General features: G+C 40.9%; 1 non-coding gene across 1 annotated transcript; it reads left to right on the plus strand.

Moving 5' to 3' along the window:
- The first annotated feature begins 4,684 nt into the window (after positions 1 to 4,684).
- On the plus strand, positions 4,685 to 4,824 carry LOC112309448 (U4 spliceosomal RNA). The gene has a single exon (XR_002975245.1). It is a non-coding gene; the product is annotated as a U4 spliceosomal RNA (small nuclear RNA).
- The last annotated feature ends 11,140 nt before the right edge of the window (positions 4,825 to 15,964 follow it).

Raw genomic sequence — 15,964 nt, forward strand, 5'->3', positions numbered from 1 at the left:
TTTGTGGTTTAAACAATCTCTATCCCTTTGAGTCTAAGTTGAAGGCCTTTATGGTGATACAATTTCTTTGAAAACTTTATGTACTTTTTATGTGCTAGATTATAGTCCAAAATGCTACACTCACAGTTCTTTTCTAGATAGGCCCCTTTCTTCAGATTTCTTTCATGTTTTGGGTGAACTTTCAATGAGACCATGTTCTTAAGATTCTTAGAAACTCTCTTCTCTATGTGAGGAGTGTACCATGTGCCAGTTTAAATCTTTCAGAGGCCTTAAAAGGGGGGTTTATAGCCACATCTTGATTTTGGGCTTTAAGCCTCTTTTTGAGAACTCTTAAATCATTGGGGAGATTGAGGTAGAGAAAAACTTTCATTTTCCAGTGCAGCAGGTTGAGGCAGCTCTATATTCATTTGTAACTGTGCTTACAAACCAAGCAGTTCTTTCTTATACTACTGCCTCTCTCTCACCTTACCTTATTGTAGGCCTCAAAACAAAACAAAACAAAAAATGAAAACTTACTCACACTGTCCACATTCTGCCTGAAAATCAACTTACCAGGTCCACAAGTACCTTATCTATCTTCCAAGTTACTACAGGCAAGAAGACAGCTATGCTAATTGTTTTTCTGTTTTATAACTTTGGTTGCCATTTTTCCAGGTGGCTACCTCAGTTTTCTTGCCATTTTTCCAGCCTCTACCCACAGCTGAATTTCAAAACCAATGCTGCCCATTTTTAGTCTTTGTTATAGAAAGCTCCCCCCTCCTCAGAACCAGTATCAGTTTGTTTGTATTATGTAATAACTCCCCCCCCCCCAAACTTAGTGCTTAGAACATGTATATAGTTCATGAGTCTTAGGAGGGCTGGGTAGCATTTCTGGCCTGGAGTGGCTGATCTCTGCTGGGCTCTCTTTAGTATCTACAATGAGTTTGCAGGGCAGCTGGCAGCTGGGTGATCTAGGATGGCTTCCTCCCTACATCTGACAGCTGGCAGGTTTCTCCATTGGCAGCTGTGCCACTCAGCTCGTACCGACCTAAGAACAACAAGACAGGACAAACCCTAATGTGCAAGTTATATTTAAGTTTCTGCTTATTTTACATTTTCTATTTCCCATTGGCCAAAGCAAGTCAGAGTCACATGACTAAACCCAGCAGCGGTGTAAGAGGGGATAACCTCAGGCATGGATACAAGAAAGCATGATCAAAGTGGGGGCCATTACTACTACAATCTGCAACACATAGTTTCCTGAAACTATACATTGTCACTGTACATTCACTGATCAGGCATTGCTTCCAAAGAATGACTGCTGGGTCAGGAGCTGAGTTAAATGAAGTCTCTCATTGCAGTCATGTATTTCGTAGAAACTAGCCCTTTTCTTTCCCTCCTGCCCCGTCCCAGTATAAAGGGCTTGGTTTTAAACAAAGTCATCTATATAGACTTTTGTTTTCATGGAGAGAATACTCTCTATGGATCTTGAGTATATTTTTCCAACAGAAGACTTTAAGCCTGGGTCATCTTATTCTACCAGAAGAGTTATAATAATGGTGAACCTCAAAAAAGAAAAAGGTCTGGATTTTCATTTCTTTCTCTCTAGAAGGAAAAAAAAAAAAAAGGCTCCTGTACACGTTTTCCTGACCTCTGATTGATTCTTCACTCTTAATCATTGCTTCTCCTGCAAAAAGAATTTTAAGTTCTGCTTCATCGGCACCTTGAAGTAAATTGAGACACACATACATCCCCCAATGCACACGCACACACCCACACTCAACATACACATACTTTAATAATAGAAACATGAATATGAGCAGTGGTCGTGACTCTGCCTCGATGCTGAGACTCACTAGAACTCATGTAAAATTCCGTTTGCATTTTCTGAGCAGTCACAATTCACCTACAAAAGGACAGTATGCTTAGTGGTTAGTAACACGGGCTCTAGAGTCAGACTGCCAGAGTCGAGTCTCAGTTCTGCCCTTTACTGATTCTGTGGCCATGGGCACATTAAGTAACTATTCTGTGCCCTAGTTCCCTCATTTGTAAAATGGTGGTATAATAGTGCCTTCTTCCTGAAGTTGTTCTGGGGAGCAACAAGATGTTTGTAGAGCATTTGCCATGAATAGGTTTTCAATAAAGAAGAGCTAATGTCCTCAGTCATCTAACCAGGGACTGGGAAGGGCCCAGAGTCTCGGCGGGGCAGTTAAGACATAACATCAGCCTCTCCTGCTGAGGTAGATGGCTGGGAGGCTCCTCTTTTTCTCAATACCAAGACAAGTTTCCTAATAGCTGCATTATTTGTCAAGATTTTGGAGAACCCATGCTGAGCCTTGAGGCCTGAGCCAGAAACTCAGCTGCCACAGTTCTTTGCCTTCTATCACATACACCTAGTTGGCTGCAAAAGTGATGACAGAAACTTCTCCCGGGTTGTTTCTGAAGTGCAGTTCATTTGCCTCACCGAGAGTTTTAATAGTTTCAGCACCCTTTTCAGAAAAGCCTCCTGTGTGACAGGCAGAGTTAGTGTTTGTTTTATTTCACAAACCCCATTTGCTTACTAAGTGCCGAGCTTAATTCCGACCATTTTATAAATATCAACTCTTTCAATCTTCAAAATAACCTTATGGAATAGGTTCAATTATTGTCTCCATTTTAGAGATAGGAAAACTGAGGCACAGGCAGTTCCAATAATGTGCACAAGGTTGCTAGTGGAGTGGCAGAGTCCGGACTCAAAGGCAGTCAGTCGGGGCCAGAACCCATGCTTTTCACTACGAACCTGGGCTGACTTTCTCAATGACAGGTTATTATTTATTAAGCAATTCTTACGTGTTCACACCCAGCAAAGGTCTTGTCATTCATTGTCTCATTTAATCTTTCAAAAGGGATTAGTATCCCCATTTTATAGATGAGAAGACTGAAGCAGATTGTCAGTGGCTCGGCCAGGCTCCCATAGGTGATTAGGGCCAGGGCGGTACCGATTCTTGAATAGGTACGTACCCAAAGTGAGGCCCACACTATCTCACCACCCAAAGAAATACTTGATAACTAAGAAAAGCCATAAAACATGTCTCTGCTCCAAGTGTAAAACATACCACTATTTCCCCTGCTTTTTCATGGTTTTGACTAAATCACATTAAACTTAATTTCCAGGAAAATTCATTTAATAAAAATATTAAAATAGTAGAATAAGCACATTTTATATTTATTATTCATTCACTCATCCCACAAATATTTGCTTAGAGCCCACTCTACGTCAGGCACTGCTTGTGCGTGGTCAGACGATGCGCCAAAAGACCCACAAATCGCAGAGCCTTTCTGTGTAATGGTGATTACAAATGTGGCTCCTAAGACACACGCCTCTGGCATCATAGCCCTAGTTCATTCTTTCCCAACACATGTTTGCAGTCATGCCCTTACTCAGGACCATCTTTGGCTCCAGACTCTTAAAGGACACGCGTCAGATGGGGTGAGTGAAGTTCTCACTGGATTTCAAAGAGCTTTGGTTGATACCTGCTAGGAAGATTCACCTTGCCCGCTCAGGCCCGCTATGCTATAAATCCCTATTCTGGAGCCAATTGTGAATTTCGTAGGCATTTACATTTGCTGTCCACTTCTGGAGAATAATTACAGCTATTTAATTGTATTCATAATTTAGCATACACCTGAAAAATATGCTGTGAAATATCAGAGGGATCCTTTAATCCTGGTGTTCCATTTACAAACTGTCACATTTATAAAGCATCTTTAATCTTCTAGGGTCTGCTGGAATTTTTTATTACAGTCTGCTTTGTGCTTTAAATATTAAAGATTCAGCAATACTTCAAAAGGTGATAATGCCTGATGCTCTGATGGAGCTTAAACCTCACCAGCTAAATATATTGAGGAATGTTCAGTGGCCCTGGCTTAATTAAACATGCATGTGTATTTTCAAATACAATATTTTTCTGCTGGTTAGGTTTCTGACAAACCTCCAAACAGGTCCAGGTGGAACAAAGCATGTAAACAGCCTTGTGAGTGAAGCTTAAAGCACTCAAATTAGCACCTTCCCTCGATTAATATGCAAACCTTGGAATGTCTGCGTTTGATAATGTCATTGAATACTATTTGCAGCTTAACAGTGTATCTTTGTCACTTCATTTTTCTCAAACATGTCCAGTTTAATTATGTGAAAAAAAACACTGGTGCCGGGTGTTTCAGCCAATGAGGTGGTATTTGTTCTCAGTAACTTACTCATCCCTGGGACATGGCATACATTACAAGGCAGTGGCAGGCTTTAAATGTACCATTTGTTTTCATTACACAGCACTTAAAAGGTACCCTTCTTCTCATTCGGCCTGCCGTGTTAACACGGCCAGAGCTCTCATGGGCCTTGAGACCAAATTACCTGTGGCCGTGGCTACTTGAAAATTACTTAAGCAGGTTTCACAGTTTAAAAAAGTGCATCAGTGCAAAAACCTGTCTATTTCATTGTTGACACTAATATAGATGTCTCCATTTTCTCTGTTTTATTTTGAAAAGAAATCTGTATTTGGTATTTGCCTCACTTTGGATTTTCTAAAAAACCAGTTTCAAAGGAACTATATTTTGTTTTTAAACATGTATATTTAACTTTTTGTCAGAAGAAATGAAATACTAAGCTCAGATTTTCAACCCCAAACTTCCAGGTATCTTTTCATACAGTCATATAATATTGCCTAATATGAGCTTTGCGCAGTGGCAGTATTGTAGCCAATGAGGTTTATCCAAGATGCGATTATTGCTAATAGAAAAAGAAAAAAAAATATTGCCTAATATTAAAACTCCAAATAAATAACACTTTGAATAGCTGCTTATCTATTTGGAACTATGACTTACTAAGGGATACCCAGATAGAGACTGGCAGTAGTTTGAAAAGGGAACTAGATGTTTTACAGATGAGCGAAAGAAGATTGGCTTTGAATCATTCAAACTGCTGTAGAATGAACACGTAACAATTGCTGGACTAGAAAATAATATATAGTAAAAATATTTGTGTAGGCTTCCCATAAAAGTTCAATCATTATGCTGTAATAGGTAAGCTTGTGCAAAAAAAAAATTTTTGTAATAAAAAAAGGTCTGTGAGATCTGAGGCACTATTAGAGCAATTTTCTAGGTGAAGCAGTGCTAGTGGAATATGACAGGTGAGGTATTGTTATTCTAGTACCTAAGGCAAAGCAGCAACCACTCAAAATGATAGACAAATCTGAATACGATCGGCAAGGTGGCATTTGAATGTAATCTTCCTTTATTGTGGAAAAGGCTGCATGCGTGTTATCCAGCGAAGGAGTCGTGTGGACGGCTGTAGACAGAAGACGCAGTGGGAGGAAAGATTTCAGGAGATATCTGTGCTTTGCTGGGTAAGGAGTACACTTGGAAATTGGATTTGTAAACAAATTAAAAGCCGAATTTCTTTTTTTAAAGCAGCCTTCAGTGGGTGTTGACGATAATCACTTAACCTTGGCAATTGGAAGCCTTTGAAACAAATAATTAGGGGAAAATGGGGAATGTGAACTACGTTTTAATTTTGGCTCCTGTTTTGATAATCCTTAGTGTTTCTGTTGTGGATCTGTGAGCCAAGTGGCCATTTTCGATCCCCGGACGGGAAAATATTGCCTCCCCTGAGGATTTCAGCCATCCTTTGCTGTCTTCATCTGTGATCATCACCTCTAATTAAAAGCCTTTAATAGTATCCAGGCCCAAACAGTATAAAGGAGACCCCAGCTTACTGAAAGGGTGCATTTTATTAAGCGACAGCAACTCTTAGAAATTTGAGCCTGCAGAAACTGCATGCGCGATCTCTAATGGATTTTTAAAGATGACAAGAAAGGAAATGGGAAAGTAAAGCAATGGAAGGCAGAAATTCCCTGAAGGAGCATTCTGAAGTAAATCAGCGCAACTGAAGAAGTGAGCTCCCAGGGCCTGGGGATACCTCCCAGGTTTTTCAGCGGGACACTTATGGCCTGTTGGGTCCCTGAACACCTCTGCTCTGGGCGGACTTTGACAGAACAAGTCACAGAAAGATGAACGACAGCACCTGAAGTGCTGTTTGCAGGGCAGAAAATTGCTCCCTTTGCACGCTGGGCTGCCTTTGCTCTCTGTCACATGACTTATTACAGTCTCCCCACATAACAGTGCCATTTATGTATGTTAACTTGTCCAGTAGTAATGGTATTCTTTGCCTCCTTTTTCTCTGCTGCTCAGCCAATTAAAAACAAAGGAAGCAAATGAGGTCAGCACTCGTAAAATCTGACTCTATAGGTGACAGACACTCCGAGACCAAATAGCCTTGGATGCGGTTACAGTGTAAGTAAACCATGAGCAAGGAAACATCCCTGCTTCCCAGGGCTTTTACTTATATATTTATTTTTTCAGGTGAGAAGCTGATTTCAGGTGTTTTTCTTTTAATCAACCTAAATAAGGTACATCTTTAAGGAGTCGGTTAATGCTGCTAATACAATCACGAGTCCCATATGGAAAAAAGGACACAAACGAGAGGTTGTCTTTAATCTTCTAGCACAAAGACCAACATTTAACCACAAAGTAGAATTTTATCTCCAGAAGCTCTTAAAATAGCCCCGTCAACGTCACACAATTACCATAAGTGCTTTTGAAATGTTCCACACACAGGTATACAGGGGTACCGCATCCTATTTTCTGATCCCAGCCTTGTGAGCGCAGTGATTTTGAAAAGCTAATTAGAAGAACCTTCTTGCTTCCTTTAGGTGTGATTTAAATAACACACTGGTTCTTATTCCATGTCCCTCGGCTTGGTTTCTGCGGTATGTATCCTATACATCTTGGTGTGCAAGACAATCCCTTAAGGAGAGAGACTGCTCTCAAAAATCAGAGGTGACTTACACGATGCCCTGGCTTTACTGCTATAGCTTGGCTGCTAGCCCTGAAGCCGGCAATAGCCCCGGAGCCCTTCCCACCCTGAGGACTCCTCGGCATGCTGTAAGCGGCTCCGTGGAGGGGTTAGTGTGGAGGGAGGTGGTCAGTACGTGTTGTCCTGTATCAGCTGCTGAAGGGGATGCAGCAAGGGAGACTACACATTGACCTAATTACTTATAGTCTCTTCATAGACCTTGACTTGGAAGAAGATACAGATCTTAAATTTGAAGATACAGATCGCACCTACTCTACACTTGACACCGATTGCACAGATATGTCCAACCCCCCCCCAAACCACCCTGGAATATAGGATTATCAGGACTCTTGAGTCGAATACCACACAGGACAATGACAGGACTCAACGACGGCCAAGAAGAGACAGGATTCTAACAGATATCTAGGGGGGGCTTTCTGCCTCAAGACTTAGACCGTGCATGTCCTTTGACCACTTACACTCAGGGGGAGTGAGAGATAGCCTTGCTTTTCGCCTATCAGGGGAGGGATGTCCCTATTATTAAATTTCTGGGTTGTACCGCATGTGACATATTTATCGGCGTGGTGATAGATTGCCTTCTGTCTTCTTATTTTATTTTATAAATATTTAGCCTCCAACTGGATTGATTATAAAATCTTTAAAGGGAGGACTAAATCATATAGTGCTCTTGAATTCTCACTTTTAATCATACTTTGCCTGTTATTGGGGATATAGAATGCACTTCACAGAGCACTGGTGGGTCTGTGGGCACTTCACACATCATACTCACGTGACTAAAAATATGTACGACCTCTGCTCTGGTGGTTTGCAAACAACAGAAACCAGGACAAATGTCATACTTTAAATGACAGATTCATAATTCAAAAAATCTTAGTCAGTAGAGTGCTGAAATGAACTAATGGCATAGCCCAAAATTCTGAGACAGCATTGCTTAATATCTCAGAGGCACCTCATTTTTACATTCATTCTTTTAGCAACACTTAGTGAGCATCTACTATATCCTGTGACTGTTCTCTGGGCTAGAATTATAACATGTAACAAGACACATATGAGTCCACTCTCATGGAGCTTACTTTCTATGGCCCAAACAGTTTTGCTATATCCCCAGACCATAAACAGTCCCCAGAATATGGCGTGATGCTCAGTAAATGTTTTCCTCAGTGTCTCTCTTCTGGGTAAGCTTCCTGAGTTCCTTGAAGTCCCCTCAACATCCTGACCTCTCTAAAAACATCATTCTAAATACAAATGTTTACCTTTGTTCTAGGCTGAGATAAGGTGACTGGGATTTCAGGCCATGGTAACATTAACCAAAGGCGCAGGGGTATGAAAGCTCACGGGTGTTAAAAGAAAAGGAAGTGACCCAGTACTTTTATAGGAGTAATTCTAACCCTGGTTGTGCATTGGACTCCCCTGGGGAACTTTAAAAATATATATATTCCTGTCTGTGTTCTGTGGCCAAAATTTCCCGGTTGATTTCATACTGGGCTCAAGTTTGGTATTTGCGAAAACTCCACCTACAAGTGGGTCTAGCATGCAGCCAGAGGTGAGAACTTCTGCCCTGGAGCAGAGCATGGTTGCAGGGAGATGAGCCTGGAAAAGCATATCGGAGTCACATTGTGAGAGCTTTGAATAAAATGCTAATGAGCTTTGAATTAATTCTGTAATAAAAAGGAGGTATTACAAATCACTTGAAAACACACAAGTGACATGATTAGATCTGTCTTAGAAAGAACTCTGGTGAGAGGATGTAGGGTAAACTTACTGAGAGAGAATGAAGCCCGAACAGGGTTGTGGCAACACAGCTAGGAGGCCAAAACGGTTTTTGAGAAACACTGATAGATAGAACTTGCATCATATGGTGATCCTGTGTGCAGAGGTTAGAGAGACTAGGAATCAAAATTGATGCTAGGTTTCTAATGCTAATGGTCAGCTAAGAGAAAGACATGGTTAACTGAGGGTATGGATTCTCATCGAGCCTGTGCAGTCTAGGGTGGTCGACCACTCAGTGGGAATGTCATAGAAAATATTAAAGCTCTAAAGAGGAGGACTGGACTAAATAATCTTTAAGAACACTTTCAAGTTTGAAATTCTGTGGCTCTATTGCATAAGGTTATTAACTCATTAAAGTATTGTATTTTTTTTTTAAAGGCTTGTATTTAAAGGCTCTATTTAAAGGCTTGTATTTTTATCTTTATATTCTCCACAATGCATTTTGTAGGGGACCTAACATATCTGATGGATGAAGAAGTATAAAATTAAAAGCACACTTTTAACAGTCTTCCCAATGTGCAGGACTGTTTGTTTTCATCCTACTGTCCTACTTCAACTTATTTCACATAGATCTGAACCATGTCCACATTTCTAGAAAACACTGTCGCTTTCATAGTCCCATGCAGAAACCTGACTGAGCTTATTTTCCCCATCTATGAAATCAAGCTCTTAATAATAATAATAACAACAACAACAACAATAATAACAATGCTACCTTCATTATAGGGTGATGTGCGTGCATTGTCATCACCCAATGCGTGTGAAGGTCAGGGGACACAGGCGGGCCCACCCCACTGTTGGTGATATGGGCATGGCCACACAGCGCTGCACCACCCGACAAGCTCAGGTGTTTGGCATTTGCTGCCCTGAATGTGCAGTCAGTAACCTAGTGGGCCAAGTTAATATTAGCTTGCACTGGGTATATGAGGGTGTTTTATTGCTGTTTGGAGAAATGACCAGTTTACTTGGTTATATTGACAGCTCTACTGTAAAATTTGCTGGCATTAAAGGTCAAAAAGACCCAGTTTTCCTCTGGTTGCTGCTATCCAAAAGAGAATAAATCTGGGAGCTGATTCACTTCTCTGACAATAATTTATGAATCATACATTGACTGTGTTTGAATTGAGAAAGGCTTTCATATCCTTTCCATTAGCTCAGATTAAGTTTTCATATAGATGCTGAGAAGCATGCTAGCAATATCCTTAGCTCATTTTTATGAAAATTTTATCAGTGCTTTTTTCTGTACTACACTCCAATTGGGATGTCTCAGAATCTAAAGCTCAGCTTTGAACATGAACTTCTCTCAACCTGGCTGGCTGCTGCTCTAAAGGTTTCAATATTTTATGGGCTCTGGCTAACTCAGCCGTGAGATTCAAGCTGCAGAGATTTAACTCTAATGTAAAATCATGAACAGATGAAAACTGGGATGTCATAAGTAATACATCTACAAGAGCAGGATGCAGTTACCATTTTTAAAAGGGCTTTAAAAAGAAAACAACATTCTCTGTTCTGTCTTTATGCCTCAAAATGAAAAGCCCCTGAGCTATTGTACTAACACAGGGCCATCTTTTTTTTGCCTGCTTTTCTTCAATTGCTGCTTAATTGTTGCGGGCTGGGTTTTTTTCCCCCTTAAGGTTTCCCCATCCACATGAAAGCCCCTAATGTCTGCATTTCAGAGAGATGGGCACCGCATTGTGAAATGTGTATAGGCCAAATCCATTTCTTAGCATCTTCCTTTTTTTTTTTTTGTCTCAAAACTGATTTAAAACATTTGGAAAATCTGTCTATTCAGCTGAAGTGTTCTCCTGCATTCTTCCTGGAAACAGTGGGGTCACATGTGATCCATCTGATGGACTTTTCTGCTGCAATCTATAGCCATTTCCCTCGAGCCCCGCAGAGCCTGGCAAAGCAGAGGAGCTCAGTAATGGCTCCAATAACAATGTGTTCTCAGTAATGGCTCCAATAACAATGTGTTCTTCCTCAGGGGGAAGAGCTGGGTGGACTGGTCAGTAACAAAACATCACCATTTTTGCACTATTTATTTCTTCATATGTGCTCTGCCATTAAACGTATTTTTTAATAGTAAATACCTCTTTCCATAAAATACTGCCCAAGCATGAAAAGAACAAATACAGAAAATTTTATTTTTAAAAGACTGTGGTCATTATTGCTAGTTATTAACCTGTGTGAAATAAGATGGCAGAGGGCAGGACTGCGTTGCGTATGTCTGAGCTTGTAAAGCGAGAGATGGTTCTAAACAGAGCTTAATTCATCTGTTCAAAAATAGCACCTGATATAGGCATTGGAATAAAACCATCTCTCTCTAGTTCCAAAAATATCACAAAATCAACATCCCACGAAAATAAGTCCAAAATTGCAGATTGGGAGCGACCAAAGAGATCAGGCAGTGTGCCTCTTTCCTGCAGGGCGCTGGATCTCCAGCCTCCCAAGGCAAGAAGGTGACTCTGCTGGTCTTAGAGGTTCAGAGACCCATGATCTCTGTGAGGAATCTTCCCAGTGTTTCATCATTTTGAAAGTTGCTTTGCTGCCCTTGTATTCAAGAGATGTCTATCCTATTTTAACTGAAGCCCAGTTCCTGCTCTTTAGTTAAACCACACACAACATGAGAAGTGATAGACCTCTTTTATCCTTGAAGAGAGTAATGAAGTTTCTCCTTTGATCTCATCTGCTGTAGGGTAACACCAGTTTCTTTAACGTGGTAATGTGAAGGGCACTTCTCATTCATGCAATCACCGACATCAATATTAAATGTCCCGGAGAAGTCTGACTTCCAATGATATTGTAAAACTTAAATAGTAAGATAAGGAGGGTTTTTTGCCTTACTAAACTGGAAATATCTAAATATATATGTATATGTGTACAGTGGTTGCCCTTACCCACAGTTTTGCTTTAAGCAGTTTCAGTCACCCATAGTCAACTGCAGTTCAAACATATTAAATAAACAATTCCAGAAACAACAACTCGTAAGTTTTAAATTGTTCACCACTCAAAGTAGCTCAATGAAGTCTCTCACCATCCCACTCTGCCCTGCCCAGGACACGGTATCACAGGGCTTGTGTTCAAGTATCCCTTATTTTTCTTAATAATGTCCCCAAAACACAAGAGTAGTGTTTTGGCAATTCAGATATATCAAAGGGAAGCCCTAAAATGCTTATTTTAAATGAAAAGGTGACAATTGCTGACTTAACAAGAAACGAAAAAATCGTATTCTGAGGCTGCAAAGATCTACCGGCAGGGGTGTCCAACCCGTGGCCCGTGGGCCACACGCAGCCCACGATGGCTGTGGATGCTGCCCAACACGAAATTGTAAATTTACTTAAGACCTTATTTTTGCTCATCAGTTTTCACTGGTGTTTGTATTTAATATGTGGCCCAAGACAACTCTTATTCTTCTAGTGTGGCCCAGAGATGCCAAAAGGTTGGACAACCCTGATACAGTAATAACAAATCTTCTATCTGTGAAACTGTGAAGAAGAAAAAGAAAGTCATACCAGTTTTCCTGTTGCACCTCAAATTGCATGTTATAGCCACGGTGCGCGGTAAGGCCTTATTTTTAGATGGAGAAGGCGTTAAGCTTGTGGGCGAGAGACGTGAACAGAAAACGTGGTCTGACTGTGGCAATGTGTCACACCAGAGAACGCCGACTAGGTCTGCACAAAGGCTTCATTCCAAAGGGATCCTAGAAATGAGTGGTGCCAAGCACTTACTGCAAGTAAGGGATAGTTTCAGATTTAGGAGTAGATTTGTACTGAAAAATATAAAAATAATTGGAGAGAGAGAGACCATATTCACATAACTTTTATTATGGTATATTGTTATAATTGTGTTCTATTTCATTATTGTTATTAATCTTTACTGTGCCTAATTTATAAATTAAACTCTATCATATGTATGTTTGTATAGGAAAAACATAGTCTATTTAGGGTTTCATACTATCTATGGTTTCAGGCATCCACTGGGGGTCTTAGAATGTATCCCCCATGGCTAAGGGACTACTGTATGGGCATGTGTGTGTGAGCGTGAGAAATGAGACTTCTTATACTAGGCCACAGGGAGAACGAATTGGTATATCTTATCTGGGGGATAACTTGGCACCAGATATCGAGAATCTCCAAATATTCATGCCCTTTGACCAACTTATTCCACTTTCAACACTGTCATCTTAAGAAAATAATCATGAATATGGTACAGATTAAACTAATGGATATTGGTTGCAGTATTATTTATGACAGTTAAAAGCTGAAAACAAACTAGCTTTCTAACCACAGTAGATGGTAAAATAAATTACCATATGATACAATATTTTGAATTAGAAATTATTAGAAAGAAAAACCATGATACAAAACTACATACATATACACGCGGTATAAAATCCATTTTGTTAAATAAAATTATATACATTTTGTTAAAAAAGCACACTACCCAAAATTTATTGTGTAGTTACTATGCGTGCTAGGCATCATATTAAGAACTCCATGCATATTATTTATTTACTCTTCAAAATAAACCTATGGGAACATATTATTTTCCATATTTTGTGGAAAAGGAAACCAAGTCCTAGACAATTTAAGTAACTTACCAAGTCCAAGAAGGCAGTAAGCGACAGAGCCAAGACGGGTAACCATGTCCAGTTGGTGGCAGAGACTGTGGTCATTAATAGTATGTTATACTGTTAATATAAACATACAGAAGACCAGAATTTAGTAATCCAAAATATTAAATTATCATTCCTGATGTTGGGATAACTATTGATCTTTTTCTTCTTTAAATTTATTTTCCAAGGTATCTAAAATGAACACTTATCTCTTTTATAACTGGAGAAAAAAGCTACTCAATTTGGAACTTCTCTCACTGGCCCTTTTTCCATTTACACACCCACCCACACACACAGAAAGAAAAAGAGAATATATGATCTGTCCTTCCTCAAGCACAAATTTTCTTCAATCTTCAAAATTTTTCTCATTATGATCCTTTCTAGGTATATGCTTCTCTAAAGATGTCCTGAGGAACCCCACTAAATGTAGGAGAGTTCCAGTCCTTGCCTTTGAAGCCCTATCAATGTGTTGTCTTGTCTAGTTTCAATTAACAAAGCTCCATTGGAGACCTTCACCACCAAAGCAATGATATAGCGCCTTCAGTCTTTGTTCACTAAAAACAGATCCCTCTTAGAAACTCGTTGCTGTTTTCAAGCCTTATTTATAACTTCCCAGGATATGAATGCAACCTTCTCTCTGAAAGTGAGCTACATTTTTTCCCCTGTTCTACAGTACATCACCCATCATCGGCACTAAGAGCTCAACGACTAGATGCTTGCTGCGACCTGGGGAGAAAGAGGAGGAGGTTACAGGAGGCCAGCAAAGACATTGTTCATTCTGCCACAGTCATGTTGCCCACAGCAAATGCAGCATGGACTATTTTAAATCGAAAGGAAATAGATGTGTATGGTGGGAAGGTGCCATATGCATATCCCTTATCTTTCAGCAAACATTTATTGAGCAAATACTATGTCATTTGCTATACTAGACATTCAGTCTACAAAGATGAGTAAGGCCTAGTCTCTGCCCTGGCAGAGCTCATAGTCTAGTGGGGTAGAGAGAGGCTAAAAATATAATTTGGGGCCTGACTGAAAAGAAGCTGTTAAGAAATTTTGGGAGGGTTGCAAGATGTTGGCAGAGTAGGAGGATATATTGTGCACCTCCCCCCAGAAAAAAATTGGAAATAAAACTAGAGAGGACTAGTCACCTGAAATAAACCGAAGACTACACCGAGACTTTTAACCAGGATGGGGGGGACCCCCCACCATGACCAGTAGAAAGGCTGAGGTCGTTAAAGGGGCTGGCCCAATCACAAGGGAGGCAGCAGCACAGCTGTGGAAGTTTCCCCGTAAAGGAGAGAAGGGAGGAACACTAGCCAGGCTCCCAAACACAGAGCGCCAGTGCCTGGTCAGCAGACCACATAGCACCCAGTGGTGAAAGGCCGTGGGGTTGCTCTCTGCTGGGGAGAGACAAGATCCGCTGGAGACAAAGCCACTGTTTTTTCTTTTTCTTTCTTAATTTGTAAAGGGGCCAAAGCACAGGTTTTGTGTTCACAACCACTCACCTTGGGCCCCAGTGAAGAGAAGGCAAACTGTGGATGTGCGGAGAGTCTAGAGCGGGAGGCACAGGAGGGAGACGTTGGGAGTGGCTGTGGAGTTTTATGTGCTGGGATGTAACTGAATTCCACAGCAGCCATCTCTCTGGAGAAGAGCGAGCCCCTCCCAGGGGTAAAGCAATAACCTTCTCCTATGGGGACCACTTTCCCCAACCTCTGAAATCCTGCTTGTACCACCTTGCATCTTTTTTGTTTTGTTTAGTTCTGTTTTGTCTTGTTTTGTATGTCTTTTTCTTTTCTTCTTTCTTTTCTTCCATCTTGCTTCTTAACTCCTGCTGAAGGGACAGCAACATACTCACACTCAGGGGGTGTCTGAGAGGGGCTGTAGGGTGCAGATATACCATGCAATTTCCCAGGAAACAGACCAGCACTTCCCCCTTTATGGGAGAGCCATAGAAACACCCTCCTGGTTTCCTGCAGACCCAAAATCTGGGCTCTGGAGATTCCACCTATTAGCCTACTAGGGGCCCTGCCCTGCTGAGTACAGAGAAAAAGTCCTGGACAGACTCAGACTAGTGGCTTGGGGTCAAGGGAACACATCCATCATCTCCCCTATAATCTTAAAGGCACCTGCCATGGGAGATTCAGGAGTCCCACCTTTCCCACCACCCACAGTTCCACCAGAAGCCCTCTCAGCAACAGTCAAGTCTGAGACTAGTCTAAGACTGCCAGCATGCCGGCAGGTAGAAACAGGCAGAGGTGGATCCTACGGTGACTTTAGTGGATTGCTGACACACCCCTGAACCCACTGCTGATAAAACCCAGCTTGGCGGAGTGTCTTGGCCCAACTCAGGCACAGCCAAGCCCAGAGGAATCAGCCACAAACTGCAGATCGCTTGTAGCTTTGAACAAGCTGCCAAGAGCTAGACGTGGACAGCACCTAACTTATCATCTGAGGTTTACACCAACCTCAGACAATATCAGATCCATATCCAAAGGGAGAGCCCAGGAGGCAAGTACTGAACTCTGCTGAGATGAATCCCATTTTGTTTTTTTTTCATTATTTTTTCTTTTCACAATTTTTAATTATTTTTTCTTTTTCTTCCATTTTTATTGCTTTATTTTTCTTTCATATCTCTTATTTTACTCTTACCCTTGATTACCACTTTGTTCCCTTCATCTTTCATTTTCTTATTT

This window comes from Desmodus rotundus, chromosome 3, assembly GCF_022682495.2.
Source record: "Desmodus rotundus isolate HL8 chromosome 3, HLdesRot8A.1, whole genome shotgun sequence".
NCBI classification, from domain to species: Eukaryota; Metazoa; Chordata; class Mammalia; order Chiroptera; family Phyllostomidae; genus Desmodus; species Desmodus rotundus.